At 41.2% G+C, this 18,463-nt stretch overlaps 1 pseudogene; it reads left to right on the forward strand.

Moving 5' to 3' along the window:
* The first annotated feature begins 17,337 nt into the window (after positions 1 to 17,337).
* LOC149436168 (olfactory receptor 1L6-like) lies at positions 17,338 to 18,261 on the forward strand (annotated as a pseudogene).
* Positions 18,262 to 18,463: the final 202 nt, after the last annotated feature.

Consider the following 18,463-nt stretch of genomic DNA (forward strand, 5'->3'; position numbering starts at 1 on the left):
ATATTCCTTTTCTCTGGTTTGAGAGGATCCATTGATCTATCTTTATATCCTCTGGATAGAGAAGACCTAATAGTAATGGTTTTGTATGATTTATCTCTACACAGATAGGTATTTACATTGGCCTAATACCTTATATTCAGGGATAATTTATGGTACAATATAGTAGGCGCTCTCCTTTCCCCATTGGTACATGTACATTGATATCTGAGCAGTTTGGGACATACTTTATAAATTCGCAGATCAAGGTTACATTTTAGCATTGGGCCTTCTGGTGTGTACGGACACGCACCCTCGTACAGTTTAGACTAAACTTGCAAAGTTACCAAAAGGTTCATTAAAAAAGAACACATGTCACTCCTAATCAACCTTCATTTCCATGTACCTGACAGTCAAAGTAAATAATTATGCTCTGGGGGTGATGTTATTAGTCTCTTGGGTTCTATATCTTCTATAAATTTCTCCTGGTCTCAGGCATGGCATTGGCATGCTGGCAATCTTTCTGTGTCCTGTCTACTGTATGAAACTGGTGGAGGGTCAGACAGTGCTAAGAACAGATACTATCCTCCCATGTTGTATATGTATCGTACTAGATGTGGGGACTGCGGATGAACTGGCAGAAACAGTCTGTTTAGACTTTGTGACAGGTAAGTGGACTTTTCCAAAACCTTACATGTGGTAAAAAATAATAATTTTCTTCGGTATTGTATACATAAATCTTAGATCTTGAAATGGTGGATTGGGCCCCGAGTAGGTACTGGTAAAGCTGCAATCACCCAAATTCATAAATCCCTGTTTTACTTCATTCCTGAATCTTACCTTCAATGTCTTTCTGTTTGTGAACGGAGATCATGAACCCATCAGATTGTTTGACTTTGGTACAAAGATTTTGCAGTCGATAATGGTGGATGTTGGGGATATTTTCAGTATGAGGTGTTATCACCACTAGCATTGCCATTATTTTGTTATATATGATCCATTTTTCCCCTCCTGGACATAACACGGTTTGGAAAAATAAGATCGCCATACCGATTTGTTCAGTCCAGTATACATTTTTTATTAGATGCAATGTAAAGACAAAAACCAGCACATTTTGAGGGCTTACAAATCCCCTTCCCCATATGGAAGAAAAATATATTTGAAATATATTTTTTAAATATTCTTCCCAAATATATTGACATATATTTGAAATAGTACAATTTTGGCCATATTCAATATATTTCAAAATATATTTCAATATATATATATATATATATATATATATATATATATATACTGCATGTTGAAATGTGTTTTTATTACAAAATATATGAAAAATAATTTTAAAAATAAATTTCAAATATACCGTATGTCTTTAAAAATACAAATCTACATTTTTGGAATGCATTTACAATTATATGTAAAAATATATGTTAGAATGACTTTTTTTTATGTTAAAAAAATTCAAAGAATATATTTAAAAATATATATATATATATTTTTTAAAATATATATTTTATAAAATATATTCTTCAGATTTTTTTAACATAAAAAAAAATTATATTTTTACATACATATATAAATGCATTCCAAAAGTGTAGATTTGTATTTTTAAAGACATACAGTATATTTGAAATGTATTTTTAAAAATATTTTTCATTATATTTTGTAATAAAAACGCATTTCAAAATGCAGTATATATATATATATGTATATATATATATATTTTGAAACATATTAAATATGTCCAGAATTTTAGTATTTCAAATATATGTCAATATATTTGGGATGATTATTTAAAAAATATATTTCAAATATATTTTTCTTCCATGTGGGTCATCAGGGATAGAAAATTAAACAACACGAATAGTTAGCTAACTACTTATACTACAAAGACCTTTTGATATATTCCTTACATTTTTATAATAATATTTGTATCTGTTTACACGTAGGAGCTCTGTGCAAATGCGACAAAATCAAGGGAAACACCTGTATTTTTGTCACTAGATGGTGCTGAAGATTATAGGAAATTAAACATTTATTTTCTATGATCACGAGCTCCATCTAATGGTCATATTAAAGTATTTTTGTGATTGGGAAACATTTGAGTTGTAGAGGAAATAGCCTGAGAACATTTGATTTTGCCCCATTTGCCCCAGAACAAATGTATATACAGTTTCAACAGACAAATAGCTCTGCACATTTCTTTTATCAATCGACCCAATGATGTTATTATCATTCCTTTATTGTCAATTGATTGCAAACAAGATTTGTTAATCTGCAAACACAAATACTTTTCCTAACAAATTCATTCAAGACCATGTTGCAAAAGTGAATACACCCCAATGAAAGTCTTAAGAGCAAAACTGAATTTTAGACAACAAAATCCTAATTAACAAGAATTCAACTACAGGTGAGTCTAATTATTCATTAAACAAGTGTCCAGTAAATAGTTGATTATAGAAGGGTGTTACTTAACAAAGAAAACCCCGCCCATTTCATGCTGTCAGCAATGGCACCACAAAGCAAAGAAATATCACAAGGCCTGAGAAATAAAGTAATTTCTTTACACAAGAAAGATGAAGGCTACAAGGAGATTAGCAAAGCTTTACTTATCAGTCAGAATACTGTAGAAAAAGTGATACATAAATTTAACAAAGATGGAACTGCAACCATCTCACAGAGACGTCCAGGCCATCCATGGAAGTTAACCCCTCAACAGGAGCGTCTTCTGATGAGAAGGTTGAAGAAAATCACCATGCAAGTTCACTGCAATTAACTAAAGAAGTAAAAAGCCAAACTGGGATGATTGTTTCCCATGACACAATACAGCGTACCCTGCAGAGGAATGGCAGGCATTAGTGTTGTCCACGAAGGAAGCCTTTCCTAAAGCGCCTGCCCAAAAAAGCCCACCTTGAATTTGACAGGGCCCATGCTGAAAAAGAAGAAGACTACTGGGACTCTGTATTCTGGACTGACAAGACCAAGATAAAATGTTTTTGGATCTGATGGCTTAGAAACTGTATGGTGTCGCAAAGGTGAGGAGTACAAAGAAAAATGCATGGTGCCTACTGTGAAACATGGTGGTGGCAGTGTCCTTCTGTGGGGCTGCATGAGTGCTGCTTGTGTCAGAGGGCTGCATTTCATTGATGGTATCATGAATTCACAGATGTACTATATTGAAAGAGAAGATGCTAGCATCACTCTGTGCCCTTGGTCGTCGTGCACTTTTCCAACATGACAATGATCCAAAACACACATCTAAGGCCACTGTTACATTCCTGAAGAAGAATCGGGTGGAAGGGATTCAGTGGCCAAGTATGTCTCCTGATCTGAGTCCAACCATATGGGGAATTCTAATGAGACAAGTTGAGCATCACTCTCCATCCAGCATCCAGGCTCTAAAAGAGGTGGTTCTTGAAGAATGGAAAAAGAGAGATGTTGCAATATATCACCAACTTGTTCACTCCATGCCTAGAAGACTCGGTGTCGGAGATCGCCGCGCCGCTGGTCCCGGCGCAGGCGCAGTACACCTCCCTGTACGCGAGCGCCGGGACTTGGCCGACCGCGGCAATCAGGTTCGCGCATGCGCAGTAGTGACCGCGGGCGCGCGCCTGGCACCAATGACAGCGCAGGGTGGGATATTTAAACGGCCCTGAGCTGTCATTCAGTGCCTTTTGGTCTTTTGTATCCTGTGAACCTGTGAACCTGTCTGAAGTAAGTTGCTGACCCGGATTGTGCCCTGACCTTGCTGTTTTCTCCTGTTTTGACCCTTGCTTGCCTGACCTCTCTCCTGAATGCCCCCTATTGGATCTGACCTGCTGTTGCTGACCTGGCGTGTGACCCGACTATTCTCTGCCCGCCGCTCTGTACCGCACCGTCCCCATAGTTACCGACCCGGCTTGTATGACCCTGCTCCTGCTCAGCCATCCATCCATCCATCCGTCCCTCTCTACGGGGTCTCCAGACCTCCTCATACCTGGCTCTCTCCCGTGGGAGCCCCTGGCGAATACCCCTACCACTGACGGGTGTCCTCAGTAGTCATGACCTGGTCCTAGGGTACTCCAAGTCCATCCCCACCATCAGGGGCCCTGGTGAACAAGTACCCTGGGGCTTAGACTCCGTGCGCTGGGAACATCCGACCAGTGGAGTGCTAGTGGTACCGCCGGGCGGTCCCTTACACTCGGTGCCGTCCTTACAAATCATGGAGGTCATAGAAAATACTAGATGGAGTAATTTTTGTTGTGGGGCGTATTCATTTTTGCATCAACTAATTGGAGTAAAACTGAAGATTTTGTTATATTATTAACATTATTTTCATGTAATGAGCGAAACAAATGTTCTATAAAACTCAGTTTTGTCAAAATTTTGGAAATCGTTCTTGTGTTCACTGAGATATTGATTAAAATCTTACTTTTTTCAAAAGGGGTGTTCTCATTTATGCTGAGCACTGTATGTGTTTCTGGTGCAGATCCAAGGGGATCATTTTCTGAGATATCTAATTTAGACCTTTGATTCTTAACTAGTTGCCGACCGCAGATAGCCGAATGACGGCTGCACTGCGGCCGGCCAGTTCTGAGTGGACGTCATATGACGTCCTCCCAGAACGCGCTCTCCTGCGCGCCCCAGGGGGCGCTCACCCGGCGATCTCCGTGAACGCTGTGTCCTACAGACACAGCTGATCACGTGATGTGGTAAAAGGCCAATCACTTTTACCACGTGATCAGCGGTGTCCAATGACACGCTGATCAGAGGGAAATGCAAGTGCCGGTTCTCGGCTGCACTTTCCTCACGCTGTCAGATCGTGAGGAAAGTACTGCCGAGAACCGGCAGTTGTCAGAGCGGGGATCGGCACCGATCATCAGGGCACTGATGATCAGTGCCCTGATGATCGGTGCCCAGCAGTGCCACCCGCAAGTTCCGCCCACCTGTGCCCAGCAGTGCACCCACTAGCTCCGCCCACCTGTGCCCAGCAGATCACCCACCTGTGCCCAGCAGTGCACCCACCTGTGCCACTCTGCAGTGTCACACACCTGTGCCCAGAAGTGCCACCTACCTGTGCCCAGCAGTGCCACCCACCTGTGCCCACCCACCTGTGCCCACCAGTGCCACCCACCTGTGCCCACCCACCAGCGCTGCCCACCAGTGCCACCCACCAGTGCAGCCCAGCAGTGCTGCCAGTCAGTGCCACCAGTCAGTGCCCAGGGGTTGTGCCAGTCAGTGCCGCCAGTCAGTGCCCAGCAGTGATGCCAGTCAGTGCCGTCTATCAGTACCCATCATCAGTGTCACCTATCAGTGCCGCCTATCAGTGCTACATATTAGTGCCGCCTATCCGTGACACCTCATTAGTGCTGTCTATCAGTGCAGCCTATCCGTGCCACCTCATTAGTACTGCCTATCAGTGCCCTTTAGTGCTGCCTATCAGTGCCCATCAGTGCCGCCTATCAGTGCCCATCAGTGCTGCCTCATCAACGCACATCAGTGAAGGAGAAAAAATACCTGTTTGAAAAATTTTATAATAGAAACAAAGAAACTTTTTTTTTTTCAAATTTTTTGCACTTTATTTTTTGCATTTTTTTATTTATAGCGCAAAAAGTAAAGCGCCCAGTGGCGATTAAATACCACCAAAAGAAAGCTCTATTTGTGAGAAAAAAATGATCAAAATTTCATATGGGTACAATGTTGCATGACCGCGCAATTGTCAATCAAAGTGCGGCAGCGCTGAAAGCTGAAAATTGGCCTGGTAAATAAGGGGGTATAAGTGCCTGGTAGGCAAGTGGTTAAGCAGCCCATAGTGTTGTTGGGGGAATCGGCACAAAAAAGGTAAAAAGAAGGATGTTCAAGGGTGACCCACCAATATATATCAAAACCAACTATACAGATACATATTTAATATAAAACCCACTTAACAAGTTTTATTCAACATACATTAAAAACAAAGAATATACACAGTATATAAAATACATAAATAAAAAAGCACAAAGGGGTTAACTGTCCATAGTACCGAGTTGAAGTTGTTGTTGACGCGTTTCACGGTTAGTACCGCTTCTTCATAACATTAGGCTGATACATGACAGATATTCAACCACTTGCCTGCCACCCTATAGTAGAAGTACTGCTACAGGGCAACACTGCTGTGCAAAATACGTATTGCATATATATGTGACTAGCATTTCCGGGTGGGAGCACGCGCGCTGCCCTACCCGCGCCGCCATTAGCGGCTAGAGATTTCAATCACCGGGTCCCGGCCACCGATTCCCCGCCGGCACTCGGAGATCATCAGGAAAATTGATACGGGAGAGACTTGTGTTTAAACACAGTTCTCTCTCCTGTCTGCAAGGACATGCTACTTTGTATTGCTCTGCACAGCAGAGATGTATAAAACAGCATGTCTCCAAAGTAAAACAGCACACAGCACATAATGTTAAAGAGCACACAGTTAACCCTTTGATTGCCGCAGATGTTAACCCCTTCCTGCCCAGTGCCATTAGTACAGTGTCAGTGTCAGAATGCCCACCGCAGTCCTGCTATAAGTCACTGATCGCCGCCATTACCATTATGAAAATATAAATAAAAAATCAAGTATATATACCGCCATTTGTAGATGCTATAATGTTTACAAAAACCAATTAATTTACCCGTATTGGAATTTTTTTTAGCAAAGACATGGAGCAGAATACATTTTTGGCCTAAATTTATGACGAAATTAGAATTTTACATTTTTTTTTACTGGTTACGTTTTATAGAAAAAAGTCAAAAATATTGTTTTTCCTTTCAAAATTGTTGGACTTTTTTGTTTATAGCACAAACAATTAAAACCACAGAGGTTATCAAATACCACAGAATGAAAGCTCTATTTGTGGGAAAAAAGGACGTAAATTTCATTTGGGTGCAGAGTTGCATGACCGCGCAATTGTCAGTTAAAGTAACGAAGTGCCGAAAAACAAATGGCCTGGTCAGGAAGGGGGGGAAATTCTCTGGAAGGCAAGAAATACAAAATAAACAGTATGTAACGCTCCATCTTTCCCCATGTGGGTAGGTACTACATTGATTTAAATTTTTAAAAGCATAAACGTATACATGTATATTTGTTATTTATGGTATGTTTTGTACTTCTAGACATTTCATGGATATCTGTCATGTATGAGCCTAATGTTAGGAAGAAGCCGTACTAACCGTGAAACGCGTCAAGAACAACTTCAACTCGGTACTATGGACAGTTAATCCCTTTGTGCTTTTTTAATGATGTATTGTGTATACTGTGTATACTCTTTGTTTTTAATGTATGTTGAATAATATTTGTTAAGTGGGGTCTACTTTAAATATGTATCTGTGTAGTTGGTTTTGAAATATATTGGCGGCATAAATAGCTTCAAACATGCTTGGGACAAGCAAAGATCTGTACTCAGACAAAAAAGGTAACAAAAAAACCCCAAAAACAAAAAAAAACCCCTCCCCACAGAAAAAAACAAAAAAGAATAAAAAAAAAAAAAAACAGGCAGACTCGATGGACCACTCTGTCTTTTTCTGCCATCACTTTTCTATGTATCTAGTTGGTTTTGATATATATATAAGGTAAATCTTCTTTTGACCTTTTTTGTGCTTTTTGCTTTTTGGGTTTGTGACCCTCCAATATAAATAATAGCATATATTTCATCTACTGCTGCAGTGCCAACCCCACCTTTAGCATTCGTTAGTTCTTGTTGTCCCTCTACTGTGTTCTGTCAGTGGGGAACCTTGCGATATACAGCACCGCACATATTTGAACCCAGGCTAAATGAATTTTCTTTTCGCAAAGTGAATTTTCTCTTGTCTTGAAGTGAGGTGGGGCTGATTTTAATCATCCAATCATGTGCAGTCATTTTTTTTTAACTTACACATGATTGGGTATTCTTTGCAAAGTGAGTGTTTACTTTCTTTCACTTCATGACCAGGGGACTAAAGATGGCTTGTAAATGCCACTAAACAATACCTACCCCCCATCCTTAACCTAAGTAACCACGCTGACAACAAATGGCGTTAATGGCCCAAAACCGGCCTTTCATTACAACCATCAATAAATAAAATGTTTTAAATAACAGAAAAACACAGTATAAATATATGTTCTTACAAGGTCCCAATAGGCATCAAGAAAACGAATGCCTACGTCCTGCTTAACTAGGTTTCCAGCCGCAACATCACCGACTCGGAGACACCACCGCAGATACCCCCACCAGAACAACTGGAAGCCGTACTTCAGACGGGTTCCTACAAAGTGCCTTTTCTTGTGCCCACATTAACCAATGAGGACTTCGCACCCCGCCGGACGTCCCCCAGCACCAATATGGCACAACCACCACCAAGACAAACCATCCAACAACGGGCGGGTGGGAGGGAAGTTTGCCCTGTGAAAACTCTCTTCAAACTGAAAACCCCCTGCCACACCCTAAAAGACCACCCCTCGTAGCTCCCCCCACTCCTTCCTTAACTATTTTTGACTCCCCCTTATGCTAATGGAACTTTGCCTCTCCCAACCCCCTTTAACCCCTGTTATGCCGACCATTTGTTCAGGTCTTCTCTCTTCTTACTCCGGGCCTTCCTTTCACGAAGACAAGGGAAAATTATCTTTGGAAGTATACATTCTCTACTCCTTTAATAAATGAGGGCCATTCTTCTTCTGACAACAAATCTTGATATCATGATTAGTTGGTCTTGCTATGCAGCATGGATGATGCCAGCTGATTTCAAAGTGCAAACCTCTTTATTTTTGTATGATCGCATAGAAAAGCAATGTTTCGGGACCATGTAGGGACCCTTCTTCAAGCTACCTTCAATGATCTAATCATGAGCAAGCAAAAATGCCTTTTTTAGTTTCCCATAAGATTGGGTATTATGCCGTGCAATGGACCAAAACATCGCTTTTCTATGTGATCCTACAAAAATAAAGAGTTTTGCACTTTGAAACAAGCCTTTTGATGTGCTGGCGATATATTCTGTCCACGTTTTATGCTGTCATCAGAAATGAGTCGTTACAACACCTTTTAATCACGGGATTCCAGTATGGTATGCAAGAGAAATGTACAACATGTTTGCTCTGCAGCTTGACCCCACAGCTCTGTATCTGTCATCCACTCATTTCTGGTGACAGTTACACCCTATTCACTGTATATTAGTGATGCACCGTTATATTGGCTGCTGAAAATTATCCGTCAAAAATCTGCATTTTGCCAATAGAAAAAAAAAAGGTGCTGTAATGCCTATGAAATGTGTTGGCATTGGACCCTTTGTTATTTTTACAATAAAGCATTGTTGCCCAAACGCCAGGGGCATGAGAGGTGACTTGATGTGTCATTTCTCTAGGTCAAAGAAACAAAGTCACAAGATATTCTGCTGAGAGCAAGATAAAAACTTGTTTATGGAATGAAACGTGTTTATGACACATTAGGAGATAAAAACCTGTTTAAAGACGTCTACTTGCTTGAGAAGTTAGAAATCTTTAAGTCTGGGGTAGATGAGAAGAAGTTTTGGGGTAGATAAGAAGCAAAAGTGTGACTTTTCAGATAGCAAATATGGTGGTTGAAAGTGACTCTGTTATCTTCATGGAACCCTTCTGCTAGCTCCTCCTATGGTGGGTGTGGTGCCCACCCAATATTGGACAGCTTCCAGAAAACTGTTTTATAAGGTGGAGGTCTGGGCGAGACCAGTAGAAGCCCCCCTTAGTGGCCAAAGGACACTCTGACGCGAGGATTTTTGCCCAGGCTATATGGGCTCATCGACTGGTCGCGCCTATGGCTTCTCCATGACCTCCTGGGCAGTTTGGTTCAGATGGAATCTGTTCCTTTCAGCTTCTAACATAGTTTTGGTAATGTACTAATTCTATGCTGTGACGCTGTCAAATGATGTGTCTATTTCATGCTGTAATGCTCTGCTCTTATTGGTGTGTGTTATTATGCAGATTGCAGATAACGGATCAAAATGCTCACACTAATGTACAAAGCTGTCCATAATACTGCCCCAAACTACATCACCGACCTAATATCCAAATACCACCCAAAACACACTCTCTGCTCTTCACAAGACCTCCTTCTCTCTAGTTCCCTGGTCTCCTCCTCCCATGCCCACCTCCAGGACTTCTCTAGGGCATCACCCATCCTCTGGAACTCCCTAACCCAATCCATCAGACTATCACCTACTCTCCTCTCCTTTAGGCGCACCCTGAAAACCCACCTCTTCAGGGAAGCCTACCCCGCCCCCTGCTAATTGCCAATCTCCTCCACTCTTCCCACCACTCCATCCCTCACAGCTTTTCCTCCCGTACCACTATCCCCTCCCTCCTAGATTGTAAGCTCCAAGGAGCAGGGCCCTCAAACCCCTCGTGTATCGCATTGTATTGTTATTGTGCTGTCTTATGTATTGTCTCCCATTGTAATGTACAGCGCTGAGCGAACTATTGGTGCTATATAAATACTGTATAATAACAATAGTAATAATTGTGATGACTATAAGATATATCCTCCTGTGTGTCATGTGATAATAAAAGTGGAGGTTTTGACAGTGCAGGAATATAGCAGTTGGATTTTGATATTTCTTGGAGTACCGGGTGAATGCTATAATGTGCCAGGGCAGGTGTTCATTGGGTAGATGGTCTTTCACGTGCGTAGAATATGTAATGGTTTAAATGCTGATTAAAAGGTACCTGCATGACTACATGTTGATTGTGTGCGTGTATATGACTTGTTTTTAATTATTGCACCCAGCATTTCTATTACAGGTGCCGATAATGATAATTGACTTCAATGCAAAATCGTTTCCCATTGACTTCAACTTTTGTCCCTTATTGACTTCAATTCAGAAATGCTCCCAATTGACTTCAATGCAAAATTATGTCCCAATGACTTTAATGGAAAAACGCCCCCCCCCCCATTAACTTCAATGCCAACTTGCGTCCCACTTCAATGCAAATACGCCCCCTATCGACTTCAATGCAAAAACCTGTCCATTTCTGTACATCCTGAATTTTTGGTTTTGATTTCGGGCTAGAATTTTCATTTTGGTGCACCACTACTGTACATGTTAATTTTTCAGTCTGTTGTAACACTTCTGAAGAAGGAGGATCACCCAACCCCCACCCCACCCCCACCTCTACAGAAGAGCAGTAAGTTCAACTGTCTTTGCTTTAATTTCATTATGCTGATAACGGTATGGAACAGGTTTGACAGATTTTCATACTGGATGTGCACATTAGCATTTTGGGATCCACCAACAGATTCTATTTGGTAGTCATGTTATTTGTACTAAAACTTGATGTTTCCATTTTATCTTAGGCCACCAAGATGTGCTGACATAATTCAGATCTTACAACATAGACAGGGTAAGTATATAGTTATTGTATCATTTGTACTTTAAAAGGTATATAAGATAAAGTGATCGTTCAAAAGTACATTCCTATGCCAATACAAGTACTACAGTATTGGGGTTTCTAGTAAAACAGTGTTAAGATGCCAAGAAAAACAAAAGTGTTTATTATACACTACCTAATCACCTGGTGCAGCTTTTCTCAACCTTTGTACCCAGGGCAAAACCTTAAAATAATTTTCAGGTCTCCAGGAACTCTTTACCAAAACCAATTAGATGATGGCCAATTAGAAGAATACCTTAATACAGTGATGGTCAAAATGCCACTCTTACAGACAGCTGAAAAGTTCATTGTTGTCATGCAGCTGGATCTCCCAAGAGGTGCTGGCTCCAAAGCTCAGAGTACCCATATAACCTCTAGAGGAAACTGATTGTTCCACAGAAACCTGGTTGGGAGTGGCTGCCCATGAGGCTTTCCAGATTTTCTCCATCAGGTAGAAGGTCAATTGGTAACAGCTCAGGGAACCTAAAGCAAGCTCTAGAGGAATGTTATTGTTCCACAGAAACCTGGTTGGGAGTGGCTGCCCAAGAGGCTCTCCAAATTTTCTCCATCAGGTAGAAGTTCAATTGGGTCAGCTCAGGGAACCTATAGCAACCTCTGGAGGAATGTTATTGTTCCACAGAACCATGCTTGAGAATAGTTGCCCTAGAATCTCTCCAGATTTTCTCCATCAGGTGGGAGGTCAATTGGCCACAGCTCAGGGAACCTCTAGCAACCTCTGAAGGAATGTTATTGTTCCATGGAACCATGGTTGAGAATAGCTGCCCTAGATGCTCTCCAGATTTTCTCCATCAGGTGGGAGGACAATTGGCCACAGCTCAGGGAACCGCTAGCAACCCCTGGGAAAACCTTATTGTTCCATGGAACCCTGGTTGGGAATAGCTGCTCTCTAGATTTCTCAACTGTCAAGCCCTTGTTGCCAAAATGTTTAATCCTCCAAGCCTGTTTTGATCTGGTCCTGCTCTGTTGTTAATAGATACCAGGAACACATTTTCAAATTGTATACAGTGCAACTCAAGCATAAAGTGTGCATCCTAAATATAACTGATACATCACCCATATGACACAAATGCTTGCCTAGTTCCATGAGCTTTTTTCTGGCTAAAAATAAAGTGGTCACTGGGTGTCCTTTGGCAGTCCCACTGTTCCCTAGTGGATGGGACCATTCTATGTTACTGTACAAAGAGCTGGCATATGAGCATAGAGGATGCCAAGTTCAAGAGAATTTGGGGCACCTGGTTAATAAGTACTACAGGCATGCACTGGGCCTTGGTTCTGTCTACACCTTCCTTTCACTACCGGGTTTTAGAATATAGCCGTGTTCTGATAGTCCCATTTTGAAAATAAAAAAACAAAATAGAAAATAATAGAGTAGAAAAAAAGAAAATAATAGAATAGAAAATAAAGCATAGGAATAGAATAGAAAGAAAAGAATATCACATAATTGAAAAAAAATTAAATTGATTTGAATAGAACAAATATAGCCATCTTCCAAAATTCGAATTTTGAAAAGAATAGACTAGAATAAAACAGAATAGAATAGAGTAAAACAGAACAGAATAGAACAGAAAAGAATATAATAGAATAGAAAATAAAGGCCTAGAAAAGAATAAAATAATAGAATGAAAGAGAATAGAAAATAAAGGAATAGAATGGAAATGATTAGAAAAGCGTTTAATAGAATAGAAAAAATAGAATTTAAAATAAAAGAATAGAATAGAAAGAATATAGCTGTCTTGAGAAATTTGAATTTCTAAAAGAATAGAATAGATTAAAACAGAATCAAATAGAAAAGAATAGAGTAAAACAGGATAGAATACAAAATAAAAGAATAGAATAGCAAAAATTGACAAGAATAGAAAGAATATATTGTCTTCCGGATTTCAAATAAAACCAGATACTCTTCACAATGAATTTTATGTTTTTGATTCAAATTATATTCGAATACTTCTAATCCATTGGAGAAATTTGAATCCGGTTGAAAACTAAATTAATTTTGTTACGATTGCGACAAAACTAATTTATTCATTCTGCATATACTTACTAAAAAAAATATGAATAGCAATTTAAAAAGTAGAATGAAAAAACAGTTTTTTCTGTAATATTCACCTTCAAACCAAAGCTGTTCCCAGTAACATTAGATGTCCTCAGTCTGAGCCCGGGTTCACATACATGTGGCTCCGAATATTGCATGTGATTCACACAGGAAACGCACCGCATTCCTGTGCAAATCACATGCGAATTCTGTGCGGTGCGATTGGAGTCATACATTTTGTATGGCACTAATCGCACCGCACCCGCACCAAAATGATATAGGACCCTTTTTTTGGTCCGCACTAGAATCGTATTGCATAGGTATGCACACCTATTCGATCCGATTCTGCACACCGCACCGCATTTTGCGGACCGCTTTCAGGGTGTCGTTAACTCAACATACACACTCGCAGCGGTTCGCATGAACGGGGTGCGATTCTGATGCTGTGAAGAATTCACACTGAAATCGCTGCAAATTCCACACCTCATCAGTGGGAACCTGGGCTGAAGCCCGACAAGAACCTGCACAGTGATGCGCTCATCTCTCTGCCACTCCACAGTACTTTCTCATCCTATCAGCATGCTCCTTGCAAGCACATGAACTGATTGGCTCCTTGCGCTGCTTCTTCTGTTTCATTCTCCAGCTTCTCTCTACAGGAATTCCAAAGAGGCTGATATCAGGAAAAAATGTGGTTTTTAAATTTTACTTTATTAAATATAAAAGTATATAAACAAACAATTACATACAGGGGAAACTCGAAAACTTAGAATATTGTGCAAAAGTTCATTTATTTCAGTAATGCAACTTAAAAGGTGAAACTAATATATGAGATAGACTCATTACATGCAAAGCAAGATAGTTCAAGCCGTGATTTGTTATCATTGTGATGATTATGGCTTACAGCTCATGAAAACCCCAAATCCACAATCTCAGAAAATGAGAATATTGTGAAAAGGTGCAATATTCTCGGCTCAAAGTGTCCCACTCTAATCAGCTAATTAAGCCATAACACCTGCAAAGGGTTCCTGAGCCTTTAAATTTTCTCAGTCTGGTTCAGTAGGAATCACTATCATGGGAAAGACTGCTGACCTGACAGTTGTAAAGAAAACCATCATTGACACCCTCCATAAGGAGGGAAAGCCTCAAAAGGTAATTGCAAAAGAAGTTGGATGTTCCCAAAGTGCTGTATCAAAGCACATTAATAGAAAGTTATGTGGAAGGGAAAAGTGTGGAAGAAAAAGGTGCACAAGCAGCAGGGATGACCGCAGCCTGGAGAGGATTGTCAGGAAAAGGCCATTCAAAAGTGTTGGGGACTTTCACAAGGAGTGGACTGAGGCTGGAGTCAGTGCATCAAGAGCCACCACACACAGACGGATCCTGGACATGGGCTTCAAATGTCATATTCCTCTTGTCAAGCCACTCTTGAACAACAAACGTCAGAAGCATCTTACCTGGGCTAAAGAAAAACAGACCTGGTCTGTTGCTCAGTGGTCCAAAGTCCTCTTTTCTGATGAGAGCATCTTTTGCATCTCATTTGGAAACCAAGGACCCAGAGTATGGAGGAAGAATGGAGAGGCCCAAGGACCTCGAGTATGGAGGAAGAATGGAGAGGCACACACTGCAAGATGCTTGAAGTCTAGTGTGAAGTTTCCACAGTCTGTTGATTTGGGGAGCCATGTCATCTGCTGGTGTTGGTCCATTGTGCTTCATTAAGTCCAGGGTCAACGCAACCGTCTACCAGGAGATTTTGGAGCACTTCATGCTTCCTTCTGCAGACGAGCTTTATGGGGATGCTGACTTCATTTTCCAGCAGGACTTGGCACCTGCCCACACTGCCAAAAGCACCAAAACCTGGTTCAATGACCGTGGGATTACTGTGCTTGATTGGCCAGCAAACTCTCCTGACCTGAACCCCATAGAGAATCTATGGGGCATTGCCAAGAGAAAGATGAGAGACATGAGACTGAACAATACAAAAGAGCTAAAGGCTGCTATTGAAGCATCCTGGTCTTCCATAACACTTCAGCAGTGCCACAGGCTGATAGCTTCCATGCCACGCCGCATTGAGGCAGTAATTGCTGCAAAAGGTGCCCAAACCAAGTACTGAGTAAATATGCATGCTCAGGGGCGGACTGACCATTTGGAAACTCGGGCACTGCCCGAGGGGGCCCCATGAGATGCCCCTGGTACCTTTTTCATAGGCTTTTTTGAGTTTGGGCAAGGGCACGTGGGCCCCATGATCCCCTATTGCCCGGGGGCCCCATGAGTTGTCAGTCCGCCCCTGTGCATACTTATACTTTTCAGAGGTCCGATATTGTTCTATGTCAGGGGTGGGCAAACTTTTTGACTTGAGGGCCGCAATGGGTTCATATATTGGACCCGGGGGCCGGACCAAGAGTAGATGAATGATGTGTGTGTGTCATCCATAGTAAGTATAGTAATATTCCCCCATAGTAAGCATAGTAATTCATCCCCCATATAGTAATTCATCCCCCATAGTAATTCATCCCCCATATAGTAATTCATCCCCCATAGTAATTCATCCCCCATATAGTAATTCATCCCCCATAGTAATTCATCCCCCATATAGTAATTCATCCCCCATAGTAATTCATCCCCCATATAGTAATTCATCCCCCATAGTAATTCATCCCCCATATAGTAATTCATCCCCCGTAGTAATTCATCCCCCATATAGTAATTCATCCCCCATAGTAATTCATCCCCCATATAGTAATTCATCCCCCATAGTAATTCATCCCCCATATAGTAATTCATCCCCCATATAGTAATTCATCCCCCATAGTAATTCATCCCCCATATAGTAATTCATCCCCCATAGTAATTCATCCCCCATAGTAATTCATCCCCCATATAGTAATTCATCCCCCCTATAGTAATTCATTCCCCATATTAATTCATCCCCCATATTAATTCATCCCTCATATAGTATTTCATCCCCCACAGTACTATTCCCCCCCAAGTAGTAAGCCAAGTCCCCCCTGTGTCAATTCACTTACCTTTGCTCCGCGCGTTCCTCTCACCGTGTTCCTGCGCCGTTCCGGTCTTCAGGGCGGACTGTGAGAGGAGCCTAGCTCCCCTCACGTTTGTCACGCTGCCCCGCCTACACACATCCTGACAGCCAATGTATCACGCTCCGCGGGCCGGATTAAAAGGTCCGCCGGGCCGGATTAAAAGGTCCGCCGGGCCGGATTAAAAGGTCCGCCGGGCCGTATACGGCCCGCGGGCCGTAGTTTGCCCATTGCTGTTCTATGTACAATCCTTGTTTTATTGATTGCATGTAATATTCTCATTTTCTGAGATTGTGGATTTGGGGTTTTCATGAGCTGTAAGCCATAATCATCACAATGATGACAAATCACGGCTTGAACTATCTTGCTTTGCATGTAATGAGTCTATCTCATATATTAGTGTCACCTTTTAAGTTGCATTACTAAAATAAATGAACGTTTGCACGATATTCTAATTTTTCGAGTTTCACCTGTATATAAAGGTTTTATTTCAAGATGCGTCTTTTATTATCTGTCTAAAGTTCAGTCTTAAGTTTGACTGCAAAATGGCATTAGAGACCCCACAAGCATGTTGTCCTTGTACCGAGGCAAGTAATGTAATTTTAACCTGTATGTATCTTGTATGTTTCATAGTGTCATGTTCAGACAATTCTTTGTTATAGAAAATCAAAACAGCTATCTATAGAACCACATGAACAGCATAGCCCTCCTCATCGGATCATCTAGAGATATATTTGTGACTTGTCTCTTGGTTTACACGATGTGTCGTATGTTCTACGTGTTATTCTGTAAACTGTGTGTTGCATCCTATGGTTTATCAGTATAAATGCTTCCAAATATATTCTTACCCTGTTGTGATCTCCATCATTTAACCACAATCATAACCAGTCTATATACACATGGAACCCCCTGAAAATCAGACTCTTGCTGGCTTTGTCTTGTTGGGGTTCTCTGATATGCCTCAACTTATCCTTCCAATCGCCTCCTTCTTCTTGGTTTCATATATCCTCTGCATTGCTGGAAACACCTTCCTCTCTTTTCTTATTATGTCACAACGCCAGTTTCACACCCCGATGTACATTTTGATGGGAAACCTTGCCTTTGTGGATGTATGCCTCACCTCCATTATCATCCCCAGGACCTTGTATGGCCTGTTCTCTGGCGACACCCACATGCCCATCAATGACTGCTTTGTCCAGTTCTTCCTGTTTTTGGCAGTAGGAAACACAGATGGTTTTCTGTTGACCATCATGGCTTTTGACCGATATTGTGCCATTTGTTTCCCTCTGCGGTACCTGATAATTATGAACAGGAAAATTTGCATCTATCTGGTGGCTTTCTGTTGGATCACATCTTTTCTCCGCTCTACTTTTTACACTGTGCTCACTTCTTCACCAGCAGCTCTGTAGTTGGGTTATCCAACACTTCTTTTGTGATGTCCCAGTAATAATGATGTTATCCTGTACAGATATTTCAGCAGCTTTGCACAATGCTGACTTCATTGAAAGTTCCATCTTCATCTTTGGGCCGGTGCTCTTCATCCTGGGGTCCTACATACTCATCATCAGAGCAGTGTTGGCTCTACAGTCATCCCAAGGAAGGTGGATGACCTTTTCTACCTGTTCATCTCATCTCACCATGGTCATCCTCCTCTACAGCACACTTATATTTATGTATTTCCGGCCAGGCTCCATCTACTCACCAGCCTACGATCGGGCCATCAGTGCAGTGTACAGTGTACAGTGTCATTAACACTCAACCCCTTTATTTACAGCCTGAGAAACAAGGAGGTCAAAAACGCTGTAAGAAAACTTTTAAAGTAAACAAAAAATTGCTTCAGGCTTCAGGAATACTTTATTACATCTAGGAAATGTGATGATGTTAGACAGACAATCGCTAGCATGTGTTCATTCATTATAGATGTACAGGCATTTGAGGTTTCCATTGTACCTATGAACAAATATTTCTATGTAGTAATATGGATAGTTATCTACTGGCCATTATGGCCTGGGAATGGTATGTTCT

Source organism: Staurois parvus, unplaced genomic scaffold (genome assembly GCF_062004578.1).
Source record: "Staurois parvus isolate SC_StPar_1 unplaced genomic scaffold, SC_StPar_1.0 ptg001411l, whole genome shotgun sequence".
NCBI lineage: Eukaryota > Metazoa > Chordata > Amphibia > Anura > Ranidae > Staurois > Staurois parvus.